This window comes from Phyllostomus discolor, chromosome X (assembly GCF_004126475.2).
Source record: "Phyllostomus discolor isolate MPI-MPIP mPhyDis1 chromosome X, mPhyDis1.pri.v3, whole genome shotgun sequence".
Lineage (NCBI taxonomy): Eukaryota > Metazoa > Chordata > Mammalia > Chiroptera > Phyllostomidae > Phyllostomus > Phyllostomus discolor.
In genome coordinates, this window is record NC_050198.1 from 36,252,603 (window position 1) to 36,273,626 (window position 21,024).

General features: G+C 38.9%; 1 protein-coding gene across 1 annotated transcript in view; it reads left to right on the forward strand.

Annotated features, from left to right (window-relative positions):
- The first annotated feature begins 10,897 nt into the window (after nucleotides 1–10,897).
- KLF8 (Kruppel like factor 8) overlaps nucleotides 10,898–21,024 on the forward strand; it is a 104,984-nt gene continuing 94,857 nt past the window's right edge. Inside the window, exon 1 of the mRNA XM_028522909.2 lies at nucleotides 10,898–11,695. The gene's annotated coding sequence lies outside the window, so the exon portion shown is untranslated. The remainder of the gene's footprint in view (nucleotides 11,696–21,024) is intronic.

The following is a 21,024-nucleotide window of genomic DNA, read 5'->3' on the forward strand; positions in this document are numbered from 1 at the left end:
CTCAAAGTCTCCAGACCAGCAGCATAACCTGGAAACCTGCCTAAAATACATATTCTTGGGTTCCACCCTACATCTACTGAATCAGAATATCTGGGAATGGTACCCAGAAACCTGTGTTTTAACAGAACTTCCTATTGATTTGAATACATGCTGAAGTTTGAGAACCACTAACCAATATTATCTATGTGTTCTTAACCTACATTTTGTTTGTCACAGTTGTGAAAATTGTGTATAGCTTAAACCTGGGTATAATTTTTCTTCAGGACTGTTTCATTATGACATATTCTAACCCAGCCCCTCATAGCATAAATGCTCATAGGACAAAGGGGCACTGGGTGAATGAATACAGGGAAAGAATCACATGATTCAGTCTCTTTAAATTTCTTCATCGTTTCCTCAGGTATCATGTTGTACAATAATAATGTTAGTAGCAAATAACATGGAGTACCCATGACATACAAATCACTGTTAAGGTATATTACATCTACAGTTATACCTTGGTACTCACTGGCTTCAGAAAACATTAAACCTGGTACTCATCACATTTTGATGAGAAAAAATGCTCCAGAAATTGGCACTTGTTCGCCACATGTCACTGGTCTCACTTGCTAGAACTTGTATGGATCACGACATCACCCTGCAAGAGAAAATGCTTCATCAGTCATCACTTGCTCACCAGTTGCTGGAATGAATTAACGACAAGTACCAAGGTACCACTGTGTTATCATCATCCTTCCTCAAACCTGTGAAATAGGTGTTTTCATTTGTTTCATAGAAGAGGAAACTGAAGCTCACAGTTTATGTCTTGCTGATCACATCCTCTTCTCTGCCTCAGAAACAACCACTATCCTGAATTTGAAGTTTATCATTTTCTTGTATGTCTTTACATTTTATTGTGTTATTTGTGTATTTCTAAAGTACATATAGTATTGTTTATCAAGTTCTTGGATTACACGTAAATGATACCTTGTTTTTTTCTCAATATTATATATGTGAGACTTATCCAAGTAGATGTGTGCAGCTTTAGTTTATTCTTTTTTATGGCTATTTTTATTCCACTTTGTGAGTATGTAACAACTTATTAATGTTGGTGGCTCTCTTTACATTTTGCTTTCTGCTATCAAAAAATGCTTAATATGTTGAAAACCCCTGTCCATTACCACAATACAGTGTACAGATGATGTGTTGTAGAATTGTGCGCCTGAAACCGGTAGAATTTTATTAACCAATGTCACCCCCAATAAATTCAATAAAAAGAAAGATACTATATTTTTCACAAGGAGGAAGTAAAAATTTAAAAAATATATGTTCAAAACCAAACATTTTTTCCCCAACTCAGAAAATTGATAGACAGTTCTGCCAGTTACTCAGGCTAAAAACATTGCTGTCATCCTTGATGCTTCTCTTTTGCAGCTCCACCTAATCCATGAACAATTAATTGCTCTATTCTAAATAACACACTCCAGAATTAGATTACGTTTATCCACCTCCACTGCTACCAAGCCACCGTCATTTCTCACCTGAACTGTTGCAATTGCCTCTAAACTGATCACTTAGCTCCTACTGTATATTTTTCCAGTTTATTCTAAACACAGCTGTCAGAGTTATCCTGTTAAAATATTAGACTACATCACTCAACGTGGTCATAACCTTTTAAAATGTAAAGACATTATTTTTTATTAAATTTAGTGGGGTGAAAACTATAAAATTATATAGGTTTCAAGTGTACAATTCTAAGATACATAGTCTGTATATTGTATTGTGTTCCCACTACCCAAAGTCAAATCTTCTTCCATTACCTTTCACCCTTCCTTTACCCTTTACTAGCCCCCTCCACCCCTCATCCCTTTGGTAACCACCATACTGTTGTCTGTGTCTATGAGTTTTTGTTTGTTTTTCTTGTTTGTTCATTTGTTCTTTTAGTTTTATATCTCACATATGAGTGAAATTATATGGTTCTTGACTTTTTCTGTCTGATTTATTTGGCTTAGCATGATCCTCTCAAGATTCATTCATGCTATTGCAAATGGTAGTATTTCATTTCTTCTTATGACTGAGTAGTATTCCACTGTAGACTATAGCTTTCCCCTTTGGGTATTTTTGGGTCCCTTGTTGAATATGAATTGACTCTATATGGAGGGGTTTAATTCTGGGCTGTCTATTATGTTCCATTGGTTTATGTTTCTATTTTTATTCCATTACCATACTGTTTTAATTACTATAGCTTTGTAGTATAGTTTGAAATCAAGACGTGTAATACATCTGACTTTGTTTTTCCTTCTCATGATTGCTTTGCCTCTTTGGGGGTCTTTCGTGGTTCTATACAAATTAACTTTGTTTCTATTTATGTGAAAAAAGTGCCATTGGAATATTGAAAAGTACTGTGTTGAATCTGTACATGATTTTGGGTAGTATGACCATTTTAACAATATTAAACCTTCGAATCCATAAATACAACGTGTCTTTCCATTTGTTTGTATCTTATTTGACTTCTTTCAACACATCCTTGTAGTTTTGTTGCACATATCTTTCACTTCTTGGGTAAATTATCACTAGGTATTTTATTAGTTTTGATGCTATTGTATAATGAGTAATTTTACTTATTTCTCATATTTTTAAAAAAGGATTTTATTTATTTTTAGAGAGGGGGGAAGGGAAGGAAAAAGAGAGGGAGAGAAATATCAATGTGTGGTTGCCTCTCACGTGCCCCCTACTGGAGACCTGGACTGTAACCCAGGCATGTGCCCTGACTGGGAATCGAACTCGTGACCCTTTGGTTTGGCAGGCCAGCACTCAATTCACTGAGCCACACCAGCCAGGGCTCTTTCTTGTATTTTTATTTCTAGTGTATGGAAATAGAACCGATTTCTGTATGTTGATTTTATATCCTGCAACTTTATTGAATTTGTGGATTATTTCCAACAGTTTTTTTGGTTGAGTCTTTGGGATTGCTTACATACAAAATCATATCATCAAAAAATAGTCACATTTTTAATTCTCACTTTCTGATATGGATGCTTTTTATTTCACTGTGTTGCCTAATTGCTCTAGAAAAGATATCCAGTACTATATTAAATAATAGCAGTAATAGTGGGCACTCTCATCTTCTTCCTGATCTCAGAGAAAAAGCTTTCAAAATTTTGCCATAGAGTACAATGTTAGCTGTGGGTTGGTCATATATGACCTGTATTATTTTGAGGTATGTCTCTTTTATACACAATCCATTGAGAGTATTTATCATGAGATGATGTTGTATTTTTCAAATGATTTTTTAAAAATATATTGCAGTGATCAGATGAGTTTTATTTTTCTTTATAATGTGTTGTATTACAATGATTGATTTGTGTATGTAAAACCATCTTTGCATCCCAGGGATAAGCCTCACTTGGATGTGCTGTATAATCCTTAAAATGTGTTCTTAAATTCAGGTTGCAAACATTTTGTTGAGAATTTTTGCATCTATGTTCATCAGTGACATTGGTCTACAGTTTTCTTTTCTTGTAGTGTCCTTATCTGGCTTTGGTATCAGGGTAATGCTGGCCTCACTGAATAACTCTGAAATTGTTTCCTCCTTTTCAAATATTTGGAAGAATTTGAGGATTGACATTAATTCTTTTTTCATTATTTTTATTGTTTACACTATTACATATGTCCCCAACACAGCCCTGCTCTGACAACATCTTCCTGCTCTTGCCTCCTCCCTTTCCTCTGACCATCACTACCCCATTGTCTGACTCTATGGCTTATGCATATACATTCTTGGATAATTCCTTCACCTTCTGTCATCCAGTTCCTCTTCCCTACTCTCCTCTGACAGCAGTCAGTCTGTTCCACGTATCCATGCCTCTATTTCTATTTTGTTTGTCAGTTCATTTTGTTCATTACATTCCACATATAATTGAGATCATATGGTATTTGTCTTTCTCTGACTGGCTTATTTCACTTGGCATAACAATCTCCAGGTCTATTCATGCTGTTGCAAAAGGTAAGAACTCCTTCTTTTTATGGCCATGTAGTATTCCATTGTATAAATGTATCAATTTTTTTTAATGCACTCATCTACTGATGGCCACTTGGGCTGTTTCCAGATCTTGTCTATTGAAATAACAGTACTATGAACATAGGGTTACATATATTCTTTTGAATTGGTGTTTCAGAATTATTAGGATACATTTCCAGAAGTAGGACCACAGGCTCAAAAGGCAGTTCAACCTCATTTTTTTTTAAATGAAACTCCATACTATTTTCCACAATGGTTGCACAAATCTGCATTCCCACCAACAGTGCACTAGGGTTCCCTTTTCTCCACATCCTCTCCAGCGCTTTGTTGATTTATTGATGGTAGCCATTCTGGCAGGTGTGAGGTGATATCTTGTTATGGTTTTAATTTGCATCTCTCTGATGATTAGTGACACTGAACATTTTTTTTATGTTCAAAATATCTGTTGGCCATTTGTATGTCCTCTTTGGAGAAATGTCTATTCAGGTCCTTTGACCATTTTTTTAAATTGGATTGTTTGTCTTTCTGCTGTTGAGTTGTATAAGTTCTTTATATATATTGTAAATTAACCCCTTAGGGATGTGTCATTGGAAAATATGTTCTCCCATACAGTGGGTTCCTTATTCATTTTGTTAATGATTTCCTTTGTCACACAAAAACTTTTGAGTTTGATATGGCCCCATTTGTTTATTTTTTCCTTGTTTCCCTTGCCTGAGTAGATATAGTCAGCAAAAATACCACTACATAACATGTCTGAACTTCTTGTGGTTCCTTCTCTCCTGTTGCTGTAAGATTTTTTCTTTTATCATTTTCTTTCTTGTTTAAAGCATGTCTTTTAGCCAACATTTAAAGGCAGGTCTGCTAGTAACAAATTCCTTGTTTTCATTTGTCTGAGAATGTCTTTATTTCCCTTAAATTTTAAATGATAATTTAGTCAGATAAAGAAATCATGATTGACAGCTCTATTCTTTCAATATTTGAAAGATGTTAAAGAATAACTTCCTTCTGGATTCTATGATTTCAGATATGAAATTCACTGTCATTTGAATTGATATTCCTCTACAGCTAGTGTGTTATTTCTCTCAGGCTCTATCAAGGTTTTTCTTTGTTTTTATTTTTCAGAAATTTTATCACAACAATTTCTTGGCATGGAGTTCATTGGGCTTTCCTTGTTTTAGTTTCACTCACCTTGTGAATCTGTCCATTTGTATATTTTGTCAAATATGGGAAGTGTTCAACTATTATTTCTTCAAATACTTCTCCAAATATTTCTCCAGTTGCTTCTTCACTCTTCTGGCATGCTACTGATACAAATGTTAGATTTTTGTTATTGTATCTCAGGTCCTTGAGGCTCAGTTAATATTTTATCTCTTCTATTTTCTTTCTGTTGTTCAGATTGATAAAGTCTACTGATCTGTGTTTAAGTTTACTGACTCATTCTATCCTTCGCCACCTTCATTCTACTACTAAGGCCATAGAGCTTAGTATTTTTAAATACTTTCTGTTATTGGATTTGTCAGTACTATGATTTCCATTTATAATAACTTTTATTTCTTTGTTAAGATTTTATATTTTTTCATTGTCTCAAGGGAATACATAATTGATTATTGGAGCACCTTTTAATGGCTACTTTAAAATACTTGCCAGAGAATTCCAACAATTCAAAATCTCAGTGATGGTATATGTTGATTACTTTTTCTCATTCAAGTTGTAAATTTTTTTAATTTTTAAAATTTATTTTTTAAAATATATTTTATTGATTATGCTATGACAGTTGTCCCATTTTTTCTCCCCTTTATTCTTTTCTGCCCTATGCCCCCTCCCACCATCATTCCCCCACCTTAGTTCATATCCATGGGTAATACATATAAGTTCTTTGCTTCTCCATTTCCCATACCATTCTTAACCTTCCCATGCCTATTTTCTACCTACCAGTTATGCTTCTTATGCTCTGTACCTTTTCCCCCATTCTCTCCCCCCCACTGTTGATAACCCTCCATGTGATTTCCACTTCTGTGACTCTGTTCCTGTTCTAGTTGCTTGCTTAGGTCATGTTTTTTTTATTTGTTTTGTTTTGTTTTTAGGTTCAGTTGTGGACAGTTGTGTTTGTTGTCATCATACTGTTCATATTTTTTTTATCTTCTTCTTTCCTTAGATAAGTCTCTTTAACATTTCATATAATAAGGGCTTGGTGATGATGACCTCCTTTAACTTGATCTTATCTGGGAAGCACTTTATCTGCTCTTCCATTCTAAATGATAACTTTGCTGGATAGAGTCATCTTGGATGCAGGTCCTTGCATTTCAGAACTCCGAGTACTCCTTTCCAGGTCCTTCTTGCCTGCAAGGTTTCTTTTGAGAAATCAGCTGATAGTCTTATGGGAACTCTTTTGTAGGTAACTGTCTCCTTTTCTCTTGCTGCTTTTAAGATTCTCTCCTTATCTTTAATCTTGGGTAATGTAATTATGATGTGCCTATTGGCTTTTGGCATAACATGTAACTTACTATTGTATCTGGAAATTTTATCTGTTAGGTTATTAGATGCTGGGTCCTACTTAAATCTTTTCTTTTAGAAGGCAGTTATTCAGTTTAGCTTTAGCATCAGGCCTTAGCCTACTTTAGTTGGCTGAGGTGTTTTTTATTGTGTTTTTCCCCATTACTGATGCTTTCATGACAGTTTAATTTCACAGGCACTCTGGTTTTATTTTGATTGATTTGGTGTGATTAAGTATCCCATTGGACCCTACTGGTGCTGCTTGAATTGGTGGATAGGGTTTCCACAGGTCAGGTCTCCAGGTGTCTCTAGGTTCTGTGGCATCTTCAGGTGGAAAGGGGAGTATCATGGACACAAGGTCAAAGATGCTTCCCTGGCAGACATTTGTTGTGGCAGGAACCAACTCCCTGCAATGGAAGATGAAGAGCATTTCCTGAGCCAGACATTTGTTTTGGTGGGATTCTTCTGTTTGTGCCCCTTGGCCTCCCTGGTGCCACTGAGAATGTGAGGGGATTCTGAGGCCTGTGGGATTAAAGAGGTATCTGCTTGTCTTGTCCAATAATCTCAGGGTGATGGAAGTCTGAGGACCAAATGGGGTAGAAATGAAACTCTCAAGCCAGGCTGCTTGTTGTGGCTGGGTCTCTCTTGCTAGTTTGATCTGCTCACCTAGGCATCTCTTAGCAGTCTCAGGACCTGCAGGGAAGGAGAGAACTTCCTTGGGCCTTTTATACTTGGTGGGACTCCCAGTGGATTCCCTCTTGCTGATGGTATCAGAGGAATTCCCTTTTGATTCAGGGGAGGAATGTGCCTACTTGGGCTGTCTTATTGCTAGGTTGAGGGTTGGTAAATACTGGGTCTGGAGCACCTTCTGTAGATGTGGTAGTTGTGTGAGGGTGGATATAATATGGCCTGCTGACATGTTGTTCTTTTAGTTCTGAGAACACAAAGTAGTTCACCTTTCTCTTACTCCCTTCTTACCATGGAGGTCTCCTTTGGTTGCCCTTTGTATTATTTCAAGGGTTTATAGTTGTGCTTAGTGGGTTGGAGCAGGGAGAAATGGATCTATATTATCTTGTACAGACTGGAAGTTCCCCATTTATTTACTTTTTAAAAAAAGATTTTATTTATTTATTTTTTAGAGAAGGGAAGTGAGAGAGAAAGAGAGGAAAGAAACATCAACGTGTAGTTGCCTCTTGCGTGCCCCCAAATGGGGACCTGGCCTGCAACTCAGGCATGTGTCCTAGACAGGGAATTGAACCGTCAACCCTTTGGTTCCCAGGCCAGCACTCAATCCACTGAGTCACACCAGCCAGGGCACCAGTTATTTACTTTGTATTAGAATGTACTTACAAGGTTCTGGCCAAGATGGAGGCATAAGCAGAAACACTTTGCTTCCTCGCACAACCAAAAGAAGGATAACAATCAATTTAAGAACAAAGAACAATGAGAATGCCAGAAAATTACTTGCATGGAAGTCCAACAACCAAGGATTTAAAGAAACATTCACCCAGAATGGTTTGGAGGGGTGGAGATGGGCAGTTGGGGAAGAGAGGATGTGCGGCAGGGCAAGGCAGTGGACTGCACAGGTGATCCCATATTTGTGCTAGGATGAGCCAGGAGGAACAATGAAGAGCAAGACAGATGGAGATACCCAGGATTTCAATAACGGAAACTAAAGACTTAAAACCACTGGCTGTAAAAAAATGTGTAGGGGTTGTAGCAGCAGGGAAAACTCCCAGTCTCACAGGAGGGTTTGTTGGAGAGACCCAAGGGGTCCTAGAACGTACACAAGCCCACCCACCTGTGAATTAGCATCTGAAAGGGCACAGTCCACTTGAGGGAAGCAAGGGAAGGTATGGAAAGTGGGACAAGAGGTGAGCAACCAGGAATGTTCCCTCTTTGACCTCTCCCCCACAGACAGTGCTACAGCTAGGGTTGCCCCACCCTAGTGAATACCTAAGGCTTCACCCCTTATCACATAACAGGTGCGCCAAGACAGAACTATGGCCCAAATGAAAGTACAGATAAAAACTCCAGAAAAAGAACTAAGCGATGAGGAGATTGATAACACATCTGATGCAGAGTTCAAAACACTGGTAATCAGGATGATCATAGAATTGATTGAGCTTGGTTACAAAATGAAGGAATAAATGAAGGCTACACAGGTGAAATAAAGGAAAATATACAGGGAACCAACAGTGAAGGGAAAGAAACCGGGACTCAAATCAATGATGTGGAAGAAAAGGAAGAAATAAACATCCAAATGGAATAGAATGAAGAAACAAGAATTCAAAATAATGAGGAGAGGATTAGGAATCTCTGGGACAACTTCAAATGCTCCAACATCTGAATCGTAAGGGTGCCAAAAGAAGAGGAAGAACAAGAAATTGAAAACTTATTTGAACAAATAATGAAGGAAAACTTCCCCAATCTGGCAAAGGAAATAGACTTCCAGGAAGTCCAAGAAGCCTAAAGAGTCCCAAAGAAATTGAACCCAAGGAAGCACACAGCAAGGCATATCATAATTATATTACCCAAGAATAAAGATAAGGAGAGAATCTTAAAAGCAGCAAGAGAAACAAATTGTATGTACAAAATAGACAGGGGGAGGTTAAGAATAGTATAGGTAATGGAGATGTCAAAGATCTTATATGTACAATCCATGGACATGAACTAAGGGGGGGGATGTGGGTGGGGAGTGCAGTGTAGAGGGCAGTAAAGGGGAGAAATGGGACAACTGTAATAGCATAACCAATAAAATATATATTTTTAAGAAAAGATAATGGGATAGGCCTAACCAGGGTGGTTCAGTTGGTTGGATGTCATCCTGCAAAGTGAAAAGTGGCTGGTTCGATTCCTGGTCAGGACACATGCCTGGGTTGTGGGTTAAGTCCCTGGTTGGGCTGCGTGTAAGAAGTAATCAATCAATGTTTCTCCTCTCACATTGATATTTCTCTCCCAATCTTTCTCCCTCCTTTACCCTCTTTCTAAAAATAAACAAAATAAAAATCTAAAAGAAAAATAAACTAAAAGATAATGGGATATCTCAGAGTTAAGTGAAATGTTGACTCAGAAAGTGTAGGAATAAGGTAAGCTCTTGGTTCAAGAGCAATTTGTGGATCTTCTCTCAAGCCATGTGCTTGGAAGAGAGAAATTGTTCCAGTTGGGTCAGGCATCTTCCTCTGGAATAAATTATTATGGTCAACGGAGAAGGTTCGCATAGCACAGATATCAGACGTAGCCATTACAGAACAACCCATAGTTTCAAACCACTACCAAAGAAGGTATATCCTTGTTAATTGGACATCTCCTACATCTTATGTGATATCTACTGAAATCTAATCAAGAAAATTTGATTAAGGGATTGCATCTACTTTTCCCAGAAAATTAATATTCCAAGCCCTTTCCTGTCATAGAAACTTTCTGACTTAGCCCTGACTGGTGTGGCTCAGTGTGTTGGGTGTTATCTCACAAACTGAAAGGTCATCTGGTTTGATTCCTGGTCAGGGCACATGCCTGGGTTGTGGGCCAGGTCCCTGGTTGGGGGCGTGAAAGGGGCATCTGATCAGTGTGTCTCTCACACATTAATGCTTCTCTCTCTCTCTTTTCCCCTTCTTTCCCCTCTCTCTAAAAATAAATAAATAACATATTTAAAAAATAAAAATGAGATAAGGTCACAGAGAGTGCCTGGGACATGGGAGTTATTTTAATCTGGGTGGTCAAGGAAAGCTTTCCTGAAATCTAAATGATATTGGAGCCTGCCATGGGTAGAACCAGACAGAAATAAAAGGAAATGCAAAGTCCTTGAGGTTAGACAGATCTTAGCACATTGAATAAAAAGGAGATCAGTGTGAGTAGTGGAAAGTGAACAAGGTTTCTTTTTATTTTTTTATTTTTGAACAACATTTTAATAAATCAAGTCAAAGGGGTAGGCAGGGGCAGGGCCTAAGGGTGGTGGCTGGGGCCAGGGTGGTGTTAGTGGAAATGGTGAGAATTGGTCAGATTCTGGACATATTTTTCTGATAGAGTCAACAGGATTTCTTGAAGAATTGGATGTGAAGTATAAGAGAAAAAGAGGGAGTCAAGGATTACTCAATGATTTTTTCCCCCTGAGCAACCAGGTGTTGCTATTAACTGGAATGGAGAATGTTCTTACATATGATTTCTGATGGATCATTTTGGAGTTCCACTAATTGTGGATGGGACCTCAAGGCCCTTTTCTGCCTACTTATGGAGTGGGGTGGTGGTTTAAGACTATTGTTTTGGGTGAGTTAGAGGCATGAAACACATTTCTGGGAACCCCCACTTTCTCCCCTCCTATTCTGGTCTGGTCTGAAACGTGGAGACTTAAATACAGATGAGAGTTAGAGAAGACTGAGTATACCGGGTCAGGCCAAACTGACAGGCCTCAAAGACAGGAGATCTGCTATAGCCACTTCAGTCCAAAAACTGTAGGGAAGTGGGCGGCGCCAGACAGGACGCTGCAGAAACTTTCTTGGCTATCTGGCAGCCTAGGGAACCACTTTCTCCCAGAAACAAAGTAAAGAAAGGAGATGGAGTTGGGTATGGCGTGGCCTGGCCGGCCCGGAAGGACTTTGGGTGGAGCGGACTGTGAAAGCTTTGGGGCAGAGGGGGAGGGGAAGCTTCCAGGAGCAACTAACCTCAGCTTCCTAAACTCAGCAGAAAGGTCGGAGGCATTGTTGGAAAAGGCCAGGAATTCTGTGATTCTGTCTGCCCGCCAAAGACGAACGAAAACCCAAGTTGTGCGATGCAGCTTTAAAGGGGCTGGTGATTGACAGAATGTGTAGCAGTGGATGGGGTGGAGCCGCTGGGTGGGGTCTAGGACCGGCAGCTGGGAGAAACCAAAAGGAAGAAAAAAGAAAACCATTGCCCCTGATATCGCTAATGCCGGGCGGAGAAAGCTAGCCAGAAGGGGAGGAAAAGGAGGGTTTTAGATCTCACCTCCACTCCTACCCACGGTCAACTCTCTCAAACCCTTCTGTCTCCTTTGGAGATAATTAAAATCGAGTATACACCGGCCCTCGTCGGTGCCCATTCCCTCTAACTCTCCACTGAAGTAGGTTTGTAGTACGAGGGAGAGAGGACCCCGAGTCCGTCAGCTCAACCCCAGCCCCGCCCCGTCCGTTGGCCCTGGCCCCAGGCTGGGTGGAGAGGATGCCTTCGGAGGCGCAGAATGCGAAAGTAAGTCTCTTTCATTTTGCCTATCCACCTCCTTCCCTCATTTTTACTCCCCTCACTGGGGTCTCCGCTGGGCAGCAAAGAAGCCACCTTATAGAAGGAGACTCTTTCAAGGAAGATCCGGAGGGTGGAGCAGGGTGGGGTAAGAAAGGGAGGGAAGGGGAGGAGGGGTGGCGCTAGGGGAGCTGCCATCCACGGAATATGCGCGCTCAGAGTTTTGATGTTTGTGTGGTTTGAGACTCGATTTCCCCTCAGGTCATTAGAGCCTCGACTTACCCACTCCAGGCGTTCTTTCTTTTTGTCACACTCCAGCATCCTTATCAGGTTGCTTAAAGCCCCTAGCTGTGAGTTGGGAGGGCTCCATCTTGCCTGGCTTCTTAAAGGGACAGTGCTCTAGTTCAATTGAGGGAAATCTGTACTGGAAATTAAATTTCGAGAAGGACAACAGTGACTTGCCTTACTATGACACTATGAGTGTTGGGGGAATTTGCTTGGAGAGGACAGCTTTTTCTCCCTCATACCAACCTCCAAATTTGGTTCTAATATCCAGTTGATTCTTAGAATGTGCACCCTAAGTTGCACATTAGTTAACTGCAGTCAGTTAGCAGTTTTAGCTGAATGGAAGAATGTTTGTTTCCTAAGAGGTGCCATAGCAATGCAGATGACTTGAAAAAATTCATTCATTCTACAAATACTTATTTGTATGCTAATTTATTTGAAAGCTAAATTCTTTGCCTGTGGCTGATCCCACTGCTGAGCAGTGTCTATTAATATGTCAAGGCCATGCAGACTGGTGTCACTGACTCCTTTCTTAACAGATTGATGGTCAGGGTTTCTTCTAAGAATATAGGGATGAATGTTGAATTTGATTAGAGTATTTACCTAGCATCCATCACGTCAAAGTTTCAATGGTTTCTGTTTATTGTATATCCTTTAGTACCAGGCACCCCTGTGCCTAAGCCCAAGTGGCTGGGTGATCGATTCAGCTGGAAGAGGTAGGAGCCCAAGTAAAAATGGAATGCAAAAGGAAAGAAGCAGTATGCTTCAATAAGGAAGCCAAGGCCACCTTGGATGATCTGCTATTCCCATGTCCATACCTAGTCAGGAAGATTGTGTTGGGGAGGAGGGTTTCACCAGTTCCCTTCTGATGTTAAATAAAAGAACTGGTGTGGTGGAGATGTGTTAGAAGGCCTCAGATGGACCAGTGACATCTCTTTCATGTTTGTCTCTCTTATCTCTCTGTTCAGGGAGGGTGGCAGGACTGGGTGGGGCCTAATGATGTCCCACAGGTTAAAGAGATGAAAACGTGTTGCTTGAGGCTTTGGGCTGGTATTTCACTCCGAAAGTTTCTATTCCATCAATAGAATGCCACAGCTCCCAGTGTTCTGCAATTTACTAGTTCAGCTGTCACAGGGCCCCTCCCTTCTTTAATGTGTTGGGTTTCATTGCATCCCCAGTGCCAACTCTCATCAAGAGCATGTGTTAGTTCTAGGTTCCTAGGCAACATTTAACTAAAGCACCGTCCTCCATCCCCTCTCTCTTCAATTGGTTTTCCAAACCTCAAAGCAACCTTATTCTGAACGGCCATATCATTGAGTCCACTAGATTCAGATAAAGAAGAAAGCCTCACTTAGGGTTATTTCTCCCTGAAGTCACTGGCCTATGGGCTCCTAAAAACAAAAGAAATATTAATTCAACTGGAACTCTTCTGATTACTTTCGACAGTGGGAGTACAATCTTGTTGCAAAGCCAAGTCCAAGAACCACTTGTATATGTCAAACCCACTGAACTCACTATCTGCACCCTTGCATGGAGGGTGGAGAAGGATTTATATGTTGGTACCATAGCCAGCCTCCTGCAGTTAGTATGCACGGAATATGTTAGAAACAGCTATGATTCCATTCCATTTATGATTCCATTTGATTGTCCCTTTGTGTTCATGTTGGTTTGTTTTACTTTGGGAGAGTTTCTAGTTGTAGGATATGGAAACTAGGCAGTTCTTAGCTGTCATAAAATTCCATTCCTGAAATATGGTTATTCTTAGGACAATGAAAGGTTTGTGAACCTACTAACAAGTACCACAGACAAGCAATAGAAATTCTTTTCCAAGGGCTTCAAGTGGCTTCCCCAGAGAAATTTAAATTGTTTGCTGTTATTCATTCTGTTTCCTGGGGTTGTGGAGAATTTTTATCTACTTGTAGGCAAAAGGATTTCATGAGGTATAAGTGTAAAAAAAAGATACTTTGTGCTCTCTCTCTTTCTGTAGTAGAGAGTAGAAGTAGAAGTAGTTTTGGCTCCCAAGTTCCCTTCTCAAACATTTGTATCTGACGGATTATGCTGTTTTTTGCCTAGACTAGAACAACTTGCCCGTACATTTACTTTGGTTTCAGTTCTTTCCTAGTTGTTGCTTAGCCTTCAAGGGTAAAGAGTTGTGATAAACAAAGGTATCAAAACAAAAGTACATTGTGTTATGATATTCATTAATTAATTCATTCAACAAATACTTAGAATCTGCTCTGTACCATCACTGCACAGACTGGAATTTTAGCAATGAACAACAACAAAAAAGTCTGCTGCCCTTTTGGAGAATATGTTCTAATGATGGTGTGTTGGTGGAGTGGAAGGCCAATAAACAACAAAGGTATTAATTGTTAGGTGGGGATAAGGTGGGAGAAAAAATACAAGGCACTTGAGATTGGGGAGATATATTTAGTATAGGGCAGTTAAAGACAATTTCTCTGATATAGTGATATTTAAAAATATATCTAGATGAAGTGAGAGAGCCAGCCATGAGAATACCTGAGGGGACGGTGTTCTAGACACAGAAAATAGATTGTGCAAAGGCTTGGTATGTGCAAGGAATAGCAAGAAGGCCAGTATTATTGGAGTGGAGAGGAAGAGAGTGATAGGACATGTGGTCAGAGGGACAGAGAGGGCCTGATCATATAGGACCTTATAAAGATTTTGGTTTTTATTCTGAGTAAGATAGAAAGCCATTTTTAAAGAAAACAATGAACAATTATTTTACTTAAAATTTTACTATAGTAAGGAGGATGAATCTTCAATTAACTTAACAATATGGTTTATATTTTTATGCTTTGGATAGAATGTTCCTTTAAAGAAAAAGCTTAGTAAGTTATTGCTGAAGTTATGTCAACTAATGCAATTTAATTTCATACTCACCATTGTTTTATAACATAATTATCTGAAAAAAGGCTTCAAACACATTTGAAACTACTTAAATATAAAAGTCTTTTCAATGCACTTTAATAAAAAAATCACAATAAATTTCTTAGCACTAAAAGAATGTTTAGCCTTATAAAGAAAACATCACAACATTTTGTAGCACTGTTTTACTCTCATGAAATGGTGAAAAATTTTCCCTTGGAACTTTGTTTTTTAACTTTGAGTCTTGTTGGCACACATGATTTCTTCTAAGCCATTCACTATCCTACTCCTCAAGTTCTTCCCAGTGAGGAACTGTGTTTCATGTGCCATTTTATTTAATCCTCACAATAATCGTGTAATGTAGGCACTATTATCATCTCCATTTTATAGAAAGGAAACCAAGGCACAGAAAAGTAAACCATCTTACCCAAGGTTACACAGCTAGTTAGTGGAAGAGTATCCATTCTCTCCTATACCTTATGAGAAGTTGTCTCATCAGATTCCTTCTTTCCTGTCTTCAATTTCTTTTTCTTTGGTTCTCTTACCTATCCAGCTATCTCTACCTAATATAGTTAATATTTATCGAAGACCTACTCTGTGCCAAGCCCTCTATTGGGCACCTTACATGTATCAATTCATATAATACAACAATCCTATCCAGTAAATACTATTATTAACTCCATTTTTCACTTAAGGAAATTGGGACACAGAAAAATCAAGCAACTTGCTCAAGTTTGCACAGCTAGTAAGTGGCAGAACTGAGTTTTAAGCCCAAGTCTACAAAGCCTATACCTTAACTATTATGCTATAGTGACTGTTCTTCAGCTTGCAAACATATTCTTTCCCTGGTCTAAATCAATCTTTCTTTAACAACACTCACTCAAATTACCACCCCGATTTTTTTTTTTTGCAGTTTCCATTTAAATTGTTACTGAGGCCACTTTTGCAAAGTTACCTAGCTATCTCAGAAATGTTATGTCCAGTGCTTACTCTTTAGGTTTTTAACATACTTGATGTTCTACTACATTTGAAGCTGCTGTACAAGGCGCCCCCCCCACAAAATTTTGTATTTATTACATGTTTAAACTTCAGTAACCTTCAAAGTACTCTCCATTTGATGCCATACACCTATTGAGATGTTTGTTTTCACTGCTCAAAACAGTTGTTGAACTCGTCAATTTTGATGCCTTTTAGTGCTTCTGCCATTTTTTGTTTGTTTGTTTTACCTCTTCCACATGGGCAAAATGTTCCCTTTAGGGTTTTTTTTTTTTTCATGGAAGGGAGAGTCACACGGGGTGATGATGGGTGAATAGGGAGGGTGTGGCATGGGAGTCATGCCTTTTTTGGTGAAAAATGAGTGAACACTCAGCTTGTTGTGGACAGGTACACATATATATCACACCCATCATGAAATGAACAAACTTGTTGAAAGAATCTTCAAAAAAAAAAATGCACTGAAACTGTCCAACCCAGGGCTTTGTGTGCTGGAAGTTTTTTGATTGCTGCTTCAATTTCACCAGCTGTTATCAGTCTGTTTAGGCTTTCTGCTTCTTGATTCAGTTTTGGAAGACGATATGTTTCTAGAAATTTGTCCATTTCACCTAGGTTATCAAATTTCTTGGCATATAATCATTTGTAGTAATTTCTTACAATCCTTTGTATTTCTGTGGTATCCTAAATTGTAATCTCTTCTTTTTCATTTCTGGTTTTATTTATTTGGGTTCTTTATCTTTTTATCTTGATGAGTCTGGTTAAAGGCTTGTCGATTTTGTTTATCTTTTCAAAGAACCAGCCCCTGGATTTATTGATCCTTTGAATTGTCCTTTTAGTCTCTATGTCATTTCATTCTGCTCTGATCTTGATTATTTCCTTCATTCTACTTGCTGTGGGCTTTGTTTGTTGTTCCTCCAGTTCTTGTATTTGTAGGGTTAGGTTGTTTATTTGAAATGTTTCTATGTTTTTTTAGGTAGACCTATATCGCTATGAACATCCCTCTCAGGACTGCTTTTGCTGTGTCCCATAGGTTTTAAACTGTTGTGTGTTCATTTTCATTTGTTTCCAGAAAGTTTTTTATTTCTTCCTTCATCTCATTATTAACCCATTCATTGTTTAACATCATGTTATTCAATCTCTATGTGTTTGAATGTTTTTGAGTTTTTTTCTTGATGTTGGTTTCTAGTTCCAGACCCTTGTGGTCTGAGAAGATGCTTGATATTTCAATTTTCTTGAATTTGTTGAGGCTTGTTTTGTGTCCTATCATGTGGTCTATCTTTGAAAATGTTCCATGTGCTATTGAAAAGAATGTATATTTTGCTTCTTTGGGATGAAAGGTTCTATATATATCAGCTAAGCCCATTTGATCTAGGGCATTGCTCAATTCCTCAGTATACTTGTTGATATTTTGTTTAGAAGGTCTATCCATTTTGACAGTGGGGTGTTAAAAATCTCCTAGTATAAGTGTGTTGCTGTCTATATCTTCCTGGAAGTCCTCCAAGATTTTCCTTATATATTTGGGTGCTCCTATGTTGGGTGAGTATATATTTATAATGTTTATGTCTTCTTGATGGATTTTTCCCTTGAGTATTATGAAGTGATCTTCTGTGTCTCTTTTTATGGCCTTTGTTTTGAAGTCTATTTTGTCTGATGTAAATATTGCTACCATGGCTTTTTTTCGTATTCTTTTGATTGGAATATTTTTTCCATCCCTTTACTTTCAGTGTGTGTAGTTCTTTTGTGCTGAGGTGGGCCTCTTGTAGGCAGCATATGTGTGGGTCATGTTTTGTCATCCCATTCAGGTACCCTATGTCTTTTGATTGGAGCATTTAATCCATTTACATTTAAGGTTATTATTGATAGGTACTTATTCATTGCCCTTTCGCTCCCTTTTACCTTTGTTCCTTGCTCTCTCACTGTTTTTCTTCCTCTTCTCAAAGCAGTCTCTTTAGCATAGCTTGCAGAGCTGGTTTGGTGGAGCTGTATTCTCTGAGCCTTCTTTTGTCTGGGAAGCTCCTTATTTCACCTTCCATTGAGAGCCTTGCTGGATAGAGTAGTCTTGTTGCAGGCCTTTGTTTTTCATTACTTGGAATATTTCTTGACATTCCCTTCTGGCTCGTAATGTTTCTGTTGGGAAGACAGCTGCTAGCCTTATCAGGGCTCTCTTGTACATTACTTCCTGTTTATCCCTTAGCTGCCTTTAAGATTCTGTCTTTGTCTTTAAAATTTTTCCATTTTAATTATGATGTGTCTTGCAGTGGGCCTCCTTGGGTTCCTCTTGATTGGGACCCTCTCTGCCTCCTAGTCTTGTGTGGCTTTTTCTCTCATGAAATTAGGGAAGTTTTTTATCATTATTTTTTCAAACAGGTTTTCTATTCCTTGATCCTTGTCTTTTCCTTCTGGTATCCCTATTATACAGAGATTATTCCCTTTCATGTTGTCCTTAATTTCCCTTAAATCCTCTTCCTTCTTTTTGAATCTTTTCTCCTTTTCTTGCTTTTTTTTGGGAGTTTTTTTCTAACTTGTCTTCCAGTTCTCTGATTCATTCCTCTGCTTCATCGAACCTGCTTTTGATTCCTTCTGCTGTGTTCTTTAATTCAGAAATTATATTCTTCTTTTCCTCTTGGCCCTTGTTGATTGTTGTTATGTCCTTTTTTATGCTGATATAGTTTGCAGTAAGTTCCTCGTAGTTTCCCTGTAGTTTTTGGTAATTCTCACTGAGCTCATTGAGCTTCCACTGTTTTGAACTCATTATCTGATAGTTGACTTGCCTCTATTTCATTCAGCATTCTTTCTGAGGATTCTTCCTTTCCTTTTGATTGGGGTTTATTTCTTTGTCTTCCCATTATTTGTAGGACTCTTCTTGCTTGCTTCTGCTTCTTAAATTGATCTGTTTTGACTTTCTGACTTTGTGGTGTGAACTTCTATGATAGGAGACCTGTGAGTTTCAGTGGTGCAGTCTCCTTGATTTCCTGAACTTGATGCTCTTGGGATGCCCTTTATGCTTTTTACACAGTTTCTCTGAATGTAACTAGGTTTTGATTGTTGTTGGGTTGTTGGGTCATTCTTTGGTGGGTCCTTCTCTCCAGCTGGTTGACTGAGGGTCACTCTGCCCACCACATCATGTGTGCTGTTGTGCAGGTGCTGCCAGAACAAAACCACACAGCCCAGGAAACAAACCCACACTTGCAAATATAACTACCCCCCCACAATTCCACTATCAACAGCAAATGAGCCTGTATTAATAAGGGTGTCAAGAGATTAAGACTGTTATAAAAAGGAGAGCAGATATGAGATGACCTACTAAAAGAAAAATGATTTTGCCAAGGTAGAGGGAAGAGCACTAATAAGAGTTGGGAGTTGGAGTAATGGTAAAAGAGAAGGTAAAGTTTATCCCATGAATAAAAAAGGGAATGAAGAATGTGAAATGGAGTAAGAGAAGGGAAGCATATAGCATTACATTTAAACAGGAATTAAAATAATATAAAATAAAATAAAGTGAGAGAGAGAAAGAAAAAGAAGAAAAAATAGTAAATAATAAAAATATAGGAGCCACATTGAAGAGAAAGATCCACCACAGTACTATCAACAACAAATGAGCTAAAATTAGTATAAGTGGTATGGGAATAAGAGGGGGAAAAAGAAACAAATTTAAGATATGTTTAGAAGACTGGGAAGTGATTTTGAAATGACAGAAGTAGAGGGAATACTGAGAGTGAGGAACAAAAACCAGGCTAAGAGAGGGAAAAATTATAATTTGGGATGTAAGGAAAAAGAAAAAAAGGAGAATAAAGAAAAATAAAAGGGAAGAATGAAAGAGAAATAGAAGACAAAAAAAGAAAAAACAGGCTAAGACAGCAAAATTGAAATTTGAGACCAAAAAAAAAAAAAGAGTAGAAGAGGGGACCAGGAAAATTCGATATTTGAAATACAGAATTAGTGAAGCTCTAGAGATAAAATTGAAAAAACAATGCAATAACAACTACCCTACCCACAAACAACTAGCAAAGATTGTTAACAGTGGAGAGAGAATGCAGTTATTTAAGAGCAGGGAAAAAGGATTTGAGAAGACCCTTGACAAGAAAATTGGTTTTGTGTGTCTGGATGGGGGAGAAATAGTAAGAATGTGGGATGGAAACAAGTTGTAGCAAGAGAGGAAACAAAATTTGGAATGAAAATAATGCGAGGAAAGAGGAAGGTAAAATGGGCTAAGAGGAGGGAAGGTCAAACTATGTGAATTAAAATACATTATAGTATAAAATCTAGTGACTTAATATGTACAAACTTGCTGGACAAGAAATGAATGTTAAAAAGCTATGCAGGAGACAAAATATAACAAATCACGAAGAAAACCACAGTGGCTTCGGTCTCAGTAGCTTCTTGTAATTATCACGTGTTTTTTTTTTTTTTTTTCTTTCTTTCTTTCTGGATCTGCCTCTGGTGATGTCAGGTGTCTATCCTATCTGACCTTAGGCAGCTTGTTCTATACTTCCAGGGATCTGCAGTTCCTGGTTATCTGTTTTAATTGTTATCTCATCACTCAGCACTAGGCAGTCAGGTTTAAGCACTGTAGGGCGAGCCCGAATCCCTCCTGCGGTTGGGCTATTGTTTCCCCTCAGGCTGCTGCTTAGAGGGGAGTGGTCTGCCTGAGCAGAATGGTTGCTGAGAATGGGGGTTGGCTCAGCACCAGGATCCTGGTGGCAGCTCTCTCAGTTCTCTCCTCAAGGCTTCAGTCCCCAGTCTCTGAAGTCCACTCTGCCAACCCCTTTGCCAGGGATCTACTGTCCCTGGTTCTCTCCTTAGATTATTAATCTGGTCCGTAAACACTCATCAGTAGGCTTAAATACCACAGGGCCCGGGCGGAGTCGCTTCTGGGGTTGGGACTATTGTTTCCCCTCAGGCTACTGCCGCTCAGAGGGGAGTGGTCTGCCTGAGCAAGACTCTGTAGCCGTCTGTCCGGGAGAAGTTTCAGCTCTGCGATCCTGCTGTCTACTCTCTCCGCTCTCTTCCCAGAGCTTCCATCCCCAGTCTCTCCTCAGGTGTCAGCAGCCCTTCTGCCCCTGCCTTTGTCAAAGCCCAGGGTAAGTGGCTATAAATGAAAATTTGTGTGTTGGCTCTTTAAATGGCTCTTTGCATCTCCAACCTTCTGTCTCTGCCAGAGATCACCCTGC